The sequence below is a fragment of the Coptis chinensis genome, chromosome 7 (assembly GCF_015680905.1).
Source record: "Coptis chinensis isolate HL-2020 chromosome 7, ASM1568090v1, whole genome shotgun sequence".
Classification (NCBI taxonomy): Eukaryota; Viridiplantae; Streptophyta; class Magnoliopsida; order Ranunculales; family Ranunculaceae; genus Coptis; species Coptis chinensis.
The window spans coordinates 16,197,089-16,208,123 of NC_141462.1; the positions used below are offsets into that span (position 1 = coordinate 16,197,089).

General features: G+C 36.5%; 1 pseudogene across 1 annotated transcript; it reads left to right on the forward strand.

Annotated features, from left to right (window-relative positions):
- The first annotated feature begins 2,510 nt into the window (after positions 1 to 2,510).
- Positions 2,511 to 10,259, forward strand: LOC147486245 (receptor-like kinase TMK2; annotated as a pseudogene). The gene is made up of 4 exons (XR_015202760.1): positions 2,511 to 2,759; positions 6,436 to 7,237; positions 7,686 to 8,610; positions 9,519 to 10,259. The product of XR_015202760.1 is annotated as a receptor-like kinase TMK2 (transcript).
- Positions 10,260 to 11,035: the final 776 nt, after the last annotated feature.

Below are 11,035 nucleotides of genomic sequence, written 5' to 3' on the forward strand. Positions count from 1 at the left end.
AGTGCTATATTTGCCTTTAGTAGCCCATATAGCCCCCATTAGACTTGCTCTTACTAATTTATTGAATTGACATCCAAGGGCATGACAACAGAAAGGAGAAAATGATTTGCATTGGTGTTTTCTAGAAAGGTATATGGGGTATTTTCGTTTTGGGGCGGGGAGGTTATAGAGTTGCGGGGTGAGAATATTAGGGCACTTGTCACATTTTGAAACAAAAATTGTTAATCTTTATACACAAATTAGTACTTCGCTTTTTGTTAATGTTTGTTTTTTAATGGGGCATGAAACAAACCCACTATCAATTGAAGATGGAATTGGTGATGGGCAGTAGACTATGAAAATGAGGATTTTAAAGCCACCCTACTGAAAAGGTATGTCAAACATTCATTGGAACAAGAAAGATGGAAAGTGGGCTTGTAACTAACTTTGGGTGTAAAAAAAGAGTCATAGTCATATGCTCATATATTCATTTCGTTGGGTTACTTCCAAGGTCAGAAAGCACAAGGTATGACTTTATGACAAAATTAAATACATAGGAAGCTAAAAAGAAACAATATGGAGATAGCAGAAAGTTTCAACTTTTTCATCTTTTCGATTAAGAAGCTTATACATTTTCATGACACAATCAACAAAAAAGAAAATTCTTTTTATGATCATAGCAAGGAAGAAAAGTAAAGAAGAAAAGTGGGAGAAAGTCCTTTCTCCCACTACTTCTTCTTCTTTCTTTCTGTTTTTGCCATAAAAAAAAGGGTTAGTTAGACTTACCCGTTTTTCAAAAAATATTAGTGATACCCCCCCAATTGCAAGATCCAACGGTTACGAGATGAATTTTTTTTTCTAGATGAAGAAATCTGACCGTTAGATCACTCAAATTGGGGGGGGGGGGGGTAAGTCTAACAAACCCTAAAAAAAAAAGTGGGAGAAACGAGTGCGTAAGTAAATAGCAAATGGCATTATTTATTAGTAAGTGTGTCTCCAATTCTGTAGTTCGTGCACTTAATCATCATCGTGTTTGAAGCTGTGAATCACTAACTTTTCACTATGCCAAAGCCTTTAGATCAAATTTCTATATAGAGTATGAGGCAATGAGCATCATTTACGTTTCAACTATTAAGGCATCTCAAGAGAAGTCAAGTCAAGACAAGTAACAACTTAGACAGCTCTGCAGATTTCGTAACTGAATTATGATTAGTATATAAACAGAGAATGTAATAACTTCATTCTTAAGAAATCAAAATCATTATTCATTCATTGTGTTTTTCACTTTATTTTGGTATCAGAGCCAAAAATTACCTCACTGCGTAAACTCAATAAAATAATCAAATTATTAATTCTCATTTTACAATTTCAATCAAACAATCAAGATGACAAGAACAAATCAAACCAATGTCGATGCTATCAATTCGGCTTCTTCTAATCAGATTCAAGACTTTATGAATAATTTCAATGTTGCTTCACCAATTCTTTAGAATCATCATCAAGAACAAAGTTCTCAGCCCAATTTCAATCAAAATCAAAGTTTTCATCATCAACAACATCAAGATTCTTATCAATTCAATCAAAATCATGGTTATTATGGCTCAATTCCAAATCAAAGCTATAATTTCACAGGCTTCAATGCTTTAATGGTTGTTCCACTGTCAATGAGCTCTTATTCATTTCAAAACATCTCAAACATGGTTCCTCTCAAGCTCAAACGTGAGAATTTTTATTTTATATTTTTTGATTGGCAAACCTATTTTTAAATGAGATCAGTAACTCATTGATACGACGGGGTTTGAACCCCAGACCTCTAGTATCATCACCCAAAGGTTTTACCAACTTTGCTAGTTAGTTACCAACGTGAGAATTATTTGATGTGGAAGCAGTTATTTTTACCAGTATTGAAAACTCATGATCTTATGGGTCTCATTGAAGGTACTGATCTATGTCCACCCAAATTTCTTACAAGTAATATTGGAAATGTTATGAATATTGTTAATCCCAATTATGTTGCTTGGATTAAACGAGATCAAATGTTGTTAATTTGGATCAATGCTCATTGTTTGAGGAAATTTTGCCTTATGTTAGAGATTTATGGATTACATTAGAAAAACGACTCAGTACAATTTTTGTAGCACATGTTATGCAGTTGAAGAATCAGTTAGTTACAAGATTTAAAGAAGGGGGAATCATCCATGGCAGAGTATCTTCAGAATATAAAGATCATCATTGATAGTTTAGCAGCATTAGGATCACCGCCCTGTTGTAGATTCTGACTTGATATATCATACATTAGGAGGATTGCCTGATGAGCATAATTCCTTTACCACATCTATTATAACTAGATCAAACAGTGATCCAATTTAGCCTGAGGAGTTACATGGTTTAATCCTAAATGAGGAAATTACAATTCTTCAAATAACCGGAGGGTTATTCATCAATGCTGAGCAAATACACCAAGCATTTGTAGCTTTCAATATTTCAAACATATGAGCTTATATATAATTCTAATAGAGGAATTGGTAGAAATGGAAATGGTAGTGGTAGTGGTAGTGGTAGTAGAGGTTATGGGAATGGAAGAGAAAATGGACAATATAGAGGCAAAGGTTATTTCAATAGTATTGGAAACAATTCAAGTTATCATAATGGAAGAGGATATAATAATGGATATAACAATGGAAGTGGTTATAACAATGGATCTGGTTACAACAGTGGATGAGGTTATAACAAAGCTTCTCCATCAACTTCTAGGTCATCAAGACCACAGTACCAGATCTGTAATAAATTTAGCCATATAGCTTTGGACTGTCACAATAGAATGAATCACAGCTTCATTAGGAGGATACCACCTGCAAAACTTGTCATGCTAACAAGTTTCAATGATATTAAACCTCAGTTCAATGATTCTCAATATTACAATACTCATCAAGTTGATTCTTATCAGTATAATGATTCACATCAGAATGACATCATACCTTCACATCAAGCTTCAACTTCTCAGCATATATAATGACTCATTCTGGTATGCTGATATTGGAGCATCCAATCATCTTACTGTTAATCTTAACAATTTGGCTTCTCATTCAGAATACAAAGGCAAAGATAAAGTGCTTGTTGGCAATGGACAAAGTTTGCTAATTCTTCACACTGGTTCCACTTCTTTCCATGTTTCTAGTTCTAAACATACCTTTCATCTTAAAAATATTTTGCATGTTCCTACTATAAAACAAAATATTTTTAGTGTACGTAAATTTGTCTCTGACAATCATTGTATGCTTATTTTTACTCCCAATGCCTTTTTTGTCAAGTACATGGCATCGGGGAGCGAGGATGCTTTTCCAAGGACAAACGAAGAATGGTCTTTATCCCTTGCAACTGACATCCACCTCTCATCAGTTCATTCAGTCCCCAACTGCTTTCATTTCCAATAAAGCATCAAGTTCAACTTGGCATAGTAGACTTGGACATCCTGCATCTCCCATTCTTCACAAACTTGCTCAAACAAAGTGCATAGATGTTCAAAGTCAGTCTAATAAATTTCCATTTTGTAATGATAGATTGTGCTGTAGGAAAGATTACAAAACAATATTTTGTATCTTCAGTTTGTAAATCTACTATTCCTTTCCAATTGTTACATATGGATCTTTGGAGCCCATCGATCTCCATTTGTTTCAGTCAATGGTAACAGATTTTTTGCTACTATTATAGATGATTACTCCAAGTATTGTTGGATTTTTACTTTACAATATAAATCTCAGTTCAGTTCTATTTTTGAATCTTTTAAATCCTTCATAGAGAACTTTCTTTCTCATAAAATCAAAATTGTTAGATATAATAATGGAGGAGAATTTGTAAGTGACCAACTTGAAAATTTTCTATATACCTCAGGCATTGCTCATCAATTCACTTGTCCATATACCTCAGAGCAAAATAGAGTTGTGGAAAGGAAACACAAACATATTTTGGATATGTCTAGAACATTAACATCTCAGTCTAGTATTCCATCAAAATACTGGGTAGATCTTTTCTCTACTGCAGTATATCTTATCAATAGACTACCTTTCCTTCTTTGTCTTTCATCTCACATTGGGAAAAGAATTTTAACAGACAACCAAACTATTCAGATTAATGCTTAAAACCTTTGGTTGCACTTGTTATCCATGGTTGAACCCCTACACAAACAATAAATTAGAATTAAGGTCTAAACCATGTGTCTTCATTGGATATTCATTAAACCATAAAGACTACAAATGCCTTCATATTGATTCTGGTAGGGTTTACATTTCAAGACATGTGGTTTTTAATGAACAAGAATCTCCTTTTAAATCAAAAACTTCCAAATCATCTCATGATCTTGACTTGTCTCAACTTTTCTCACAACCTGTCTCTACTTTCCCTATCATTTTTAACCCTTATGTATCTTCATCATACAACTATATTACTTTTGTTTCTTCTTTTTATGTTAATTTTAATACATCCCTTGTTAACTCCTCGCCTGTTAAAGTAACTATATCTTCCATTTCTCTTACTGTTTCTCAATCATATACTACTTTTCACATTCCTTTCAATGTTTCAAACACTCATCAGATGCAAACAAGAGCTAAACAAGGTATATTCAAACCTAAAATTTTTCACACACCAAAACATCTTTTACCTCATGCTTTACATGTTACTCTTTCTGACATTCCTCCCACTCCAACTTGTTTTTCTCACGCCATTAAAAATTCTCATTAGAAGGATGCTATGGTAAATGAATTCAATGCACTTCTGAAAAATGGAACTTGGATACTAGTACTTCCTTCTTCAGCTCATAATATAATTGACAATAAGTGGGTGTTTAGCAATTGGCTGATGGTACAACTGATAAATAAAAGGCAAGGTTGGTTGCCAAAGGCTTCAATCAATAGTATGGTTTTGATTATCTAGAAATTTTCAGTCCTATGGTGAAACCTACCACTATCAGACTCATTTTATCTCTTGCAGTCAATTTTAACTGTTAAATAAGGCAGTTGGATGTTTCCAGTGTCTTTCTTCATGGTTATTTAAAGAAGCAAGTATATATGAAACAGCCACAAGGGTTTGTTGATCCCATGAAACCAAATCATGTGTGTAAACTGTTAAAATCCATTTATGACATAAAGCAGGCACCTCGTGCTTGGTATGAAGAACTCTTTCAAGCATTGCTAGCTATTGGTTTTACCACATCTGAAGCAGATCATTCATTGTTTATCAAGAGATATATGAAGTAGTCACTTATATCTTAGTATATGTAGTAAGTGTCTTCTAACTTAATTGGTAAAACTTTTAGATGATGATACCAGAGGTCATACTTTAGGGGTGTGAGGGGAGAGTGAAGGAGAAGGAGGGAGAGAGAAGGTGAGAGATTGAGGACACACAACTCTCCCAAACTACATTTTGAGCCACGTGCCCCACCCCTCGCTGAAAAGTTCGCTCCGCTCACTTATCAAAATCATTCTTCATTCACTGTGTACTTCACTTTATTTTCAACAACTGGCGGGCCATTTTGATGATGATGCATCCGGAGAAAAGAAACTGATGTTTTTTTCGTACGCAGGTGTAATTTATTTTTGAAATATTATGCTCTCGTTCCTTGTTTACCCGTCACTTCAAAAGCCGACAATATAAAGTTAGCGACGGAGGCATTTTGTAGGGTTGCACTCTATATATGCAACTCGCTTACGATGAAGTGAACCGGCATGCATTTATCATATCCCAAAGAGAAGTGGAGAAAGAGAGATTATCCGTCAAGATTCATACTAATTTTAAATGGAATTATAATTACATTTTTACTTCTTCCAAACAAAAAATGAAAAAAGAAAAGAAAATGGGGAAATAAATAGTGAGCAAAAGAAAATGGTGATCTTGTTGGGTATGATGTGACAGATAAGATGCCTCTGTAGAGAGGCATTACTTAATAGCACATAATTTTTCTTTCGTCTCATTCCAAATATAAAGATTTCTCATCTGGCTACTCGAATTTTCTTCACAAGAGCTGCTGTTTCCCACTTAGTAAGTACTGTTTCTCTGTATATTTGATTATGCATTGTGATGATCGTTGCTTTTATGAGTGAGTTTTGGCTCTCTGGGTATTTTACTTAGTGTTTAGTACGTATACGATTTGAGATGGGTTTTTCAAAATATAGTCCATTTATTACTCATTAGTGATCAGTTAGAACTTAGAACTTCCTTAACAACATTAAACACTTGTTTTTCGGCTTTTTTTAGTGTTGGGGGTTTGTTTATTTCTTACATAAGTGAATGGTTTGTGATGTTGTTTTGGTCTAGAGTGTGTTTGAAGTGAAATGGGATTTGTTAATTTTGTTATATTCTTTTCATTAGGATCTGGGTTTCTAATCTTCTTTTGTGTCTTATATTCGTTTGCAGTCAAGAATAACTAGTGTTGAGATGGACTATCACATGGTAGAAGTTTAGTGGAAGCTAGTTTTCACAGTGGTTCTGAGCTTTGTTTCTGTGGTTTTAAGTGCTACAAATCCTAATGATCTTAGAATACTGAATGAGTTCAGAAAACGGTTGGAAAATCCCAAGTGGCTAAAATGGCCTGATAATGGAGATGATACATGTGGCCCACCGGTAATAGGGTGTTGCGAATTCATGTTCAGAATCTGGGTTTGAAGGGACCTTTACCTCAGGACTTCAATCATCTAACCAAACTTTCTAACTTGGGCTTCAGAGGAACCAATTTAGTGGAAAACTGCCGACGTTTAAGGGTTTGTCTAAATTACAGTATGCTTTCTTGGCCTGGAGTATAATCAATTTGACACATTCCCTTTGGATTTCTTCGAAGGCCTTGATGATATACAGGTATTGTCTTTAGATGGCAATCTGTTGAACAAGACTGAGGGATGGTTGCTTCCTACTGCGTTACAGAATTCAGTGCAGTTACAGAGTTGTGGTCTGGTTGGAGCAATACCGGATTTCTTAGGGACCATGTCTTCTCTGTCAATTTTGAAATTGGCTTATAATAGTCTCTCTGGCGGAATCCCGACAAGTTTTAAGCAGTCTCAGTTGTGGATTCTATGATTAAATAATCAGGCTGGGGACGGTTTATCTGGCCCAATAGACGTAATTGCCTCGATGACCTTTTTGTCACAGTTATGGCTACATGGAAATCAGTTCACAGGCACCATTCCGGCAGGTATTGGATCCCTGCCTTCTCTAACGGAGCTGGATTTGAGCAAAAACAACCTCATGGGTGCAGTACCAAAGTTATCTGGTAATTTCTCTTATGCGAATAATTCACTATCTCAATCTACTCCAGGGGTTCCATGTGCCCCACAAGTTACTGGACTTATAAATTTTCTTGGGGTTGTGAACTACCCCTCGAGATACGTTTCTTCCTGGAAGGGTAATGACCAATGTGGAGGTTCCTGGTTGGGAATAACCTACAATTCAGTTCAAAAAAATTCGATTCTAAATCTGCCTAATGATAAGCTAAATGGTACTATTGACCCTTCAGTTGGGGAACTAGATTCTCTAACTGAAATTAGACTCTGATCCAACAATATTACGGGTCTAGTCCCCAAAAGTTTGACAAGCTTGAAGTCGCTGATATTGTTGGATCTAAGTGGGAACAATATTGAAACCCCTATTGCCACCATTTAATAGTAGAGTGAAGCTTGTTATTGATGGAAATCCTCTTGTAACTAGTGGTAATCTTTCAGCATCTTCCTCACCAGACACACATAATTATTTCCCACAAGGACCATCAAAGGAAAAGAATTCCAAGAAATCGAACCTGGTTATTGTGATTGTTACCTCACTCACTAGTTTCGTAGCAATTGTTCTTTGCTTGCTTGCACTCTTTATGTACTGCCTAGAGAAGAGAAAGGCACCCTTAAGGCCCCGAGCTCCTTTGTTGTTCACCCCAGAGAACCATCTGATCCTGATTTGGTTAAGATTGTGGCTTCAAATAGTACTGATGGAAGCGCGCCTACAGCAACGAGTAGTAGCTCAGACAGTATCAGTGGTGGGACGGGTGACACACGTGGTTGAGTCTTGGAAATTAGTCATACAAATGCAGATTCTCTGTAAGGCTACAGAGAACTTTGCTCCAGAGAATGAGCTCGGACGTGGTAGTTTTGGAGAAGTTTACAAGGGGGAGATGGAGGACGGGTCAAGGGTAGCAGTTAAGAGAATGGAAGGGGGAATAATTACCAGCAACACCTTAGATCAGTTTCAGTCTGAAACTGTTGTACTCTCGAAGGTACAGCATAGACATCTCGTAATTCTGCAGGGATACTGCATTGAAGGAAGTGAGAGACTTCTTGTATATGAATTATGAATACATGCCTCAAGGAGCCCTGAGCAGGCATCTTTTTCACTGGGAGAGTCTGAAGTTGGAACCTCTATCTTGGAAGATGAGGCTCATTGTTGCACTAGATGTTGCTCGGGCGGTAGAATATCTGCATTCTCTGGCCCACGAAATCTTCACACACAGAGATCTCAAGTCTTCAAATATCCTCCTTGGTGAGGATTTCTGAGCTAAGGTTTCAGATTTTGGACTTGTCAAGCTTATAGCGGATGGATTGAATTCAGTGACAACCAGGGTTGCCGGGACATTTGGATACTTGGCGCCAGAGTATGCAGGTAAGCAATTCCACCTCCGCACCTCCCCACAGTCGTCTCTTCATTTTGTTCTTTTTATCATGTACAATTTGTTATGCATGTCATATATAGGACATTGATTCATTAGAAGATGTATGCCTATTGATTTATTAAAAGAGAGACCAAGAGTTCAATTTATGTAAAGGAGTGATAACCCACAGATGTTGATTTATGATTGCTAGATAGAAATATAGAAATACCTGTTACTTGCTTTTGACTTGGCGAACTGATAATCTAGTCAATATGTGTCAATAAGAAGATTCCTGGGAATAGACCCACATTCTTGATTAAGAATGCTCAATGGTTTTATTTGATTTTATTAAGAACCTTATTTATAATGTATTCTAATTTCCTATGGGATTTTATAAGTCAAGGTAAAAGATCATTCTTAGTTTGAAGAGGGTATTCAAGTATGATTCGAAGATCGATGACCTATAAGTAGGAGGTCATCGATCTAAGCTGAAACTGAACTCATTCCTGTGACGGTCATATTGTGACCTAATAAATCATCTGTGCCATTATTCCTATGACATGCGTGAATTGCCAAGAGATATCAAGAACCCTCATATTTAATTTTTAGATAAATACGGTACTGGAAAGATACGCATTTAATCAAAATGGTTTGAGAGATTTTTTTGGTTGTATTTTTCGTTTGGTTTGTGGGTAATGCTTGATGTCTCCCCTTGTAACCTTTTATCATTAATTTGATTTAGTAAACTGGTAGGGGTCTGCCAAACACCCCCTTTAACCTTAACTTTTATCATTTTCACTACTGCCTAGTACCATGTAAAGCATGTCTTTCTTAGCCTGCAAGACTGTATGCACCTCATTCTTGTCCGTTGATAAATTTAAGACTCTACTGATAAGTATTTCTTGTCAATTTGATTCAGCCACGGGAAAAGTTACAACCAAGGCAGACGTCTTTAGTTACAGCGTGGTGCTGATGGAGCTAATTACTGGGTTGACTGCATTAGATGTGAGGCGGTGTGAGGATAGGCGAAACTTGGCTTCATGGTTCTGGCAAATCAATTCCAGCAAGGAGAGGCTCATGGCTGCGGTTGACAAGGCTCTTCATGTAAATGAAGAGACATTAGATAACATCTCCATTGTAGCTGAACTAGCTCGCCATTGCACGGCCAGTGATCCCAGTCAAAGACCTGAGATGGGTCATGCAGTGAATGTGCTGTCCCAACTTGGTGAGAAGTGGAAACCGCATGAGGATGAGACTGAAGAATATCCAGGCATTGATTTTGGTCTGCCTCTCACCCAGATGATCGACGGATGGCAAGAGGCAGAATGTGATGTAGATCTTGGAGACATGCAGCAAGGGAAGCAGACCCGCAAGACCCACTGGATTTGCTGATTCCTTCATTTCTGCTTATGGTCCGTAAATGATTTAGTTTAGATCACTTCTATTGTCTTTGCTGGGTAAGCTCCTTTCTACTCGTTGTAGATATTGATTTCGTCTGGTTGCGTTGAGGTTTTTATGCCATTATAAGTAGTAGGTGGTTGTGTACGTCTCCTTTCTGCAGCTAGAGAACTAGATGTTAAGAACTCGTGTGTCTCTGGGTATTTATATTGGACAATTGGGGTTTCTTTATTGTTGTTATATATTGTTATGGATGAAGAAAGTCTAGATGTGAAAAAAAAAACCAGATATTACGTTACTTGAATCTACATATTCTTTTCCATGTCCAGGATATATTCACCTTACGGGACCATGTGTTAAATTTGTATGCTACCTCCAATTTTCCGTTGCTATAGCTGTATTCAGAGAGCTCTATGTTACATTACTACGGTTGGTCCCGGGAGAAAGGACGTACTTTCCCCTGAGGCTACTTTACGGTTAGCTCTAAGTACAGAAGTTAAGAAGAATTATTTCTTGTTTCTTTCCTACAATTCTATTCTTGCACTGGTTTTCATTCTCCATCCAGGTTAATTTGTTCAGCCAAGCCAATTGAGTAAGATATCTTTCTATCTTCTTCTTCTATCTAACAAAATAGGGAAATGTGGGCCCAAAAGACCCCATCCAAGGTAGATAATCATTATCACCAAAATATAACTTGGCAGATCCAAGTATTTGGAGGATTTGTGCAATTTTATTAAGTGCAATCAATACCATGGGATCTATCCAAAAGTCAACAATTGAAACTGGACTTATAAACTTTAGGCCTCCAAATTTGATATGTTACTGCACAATTTGCTGGGCCAATTGATGCTATTGGGCTCATAGTACAAAATATCAGGATATGGGTATTTATCGATATTCAATTTCTGGATATGTATTGTGGATATCTCTCTCTTTGGAGATATTTGACATTGTTTCACATATAAATATCGTAAATATATATAAAATATCGATAAATATCATAGATATTGTAGATATTTTTTGATATATCATAATATA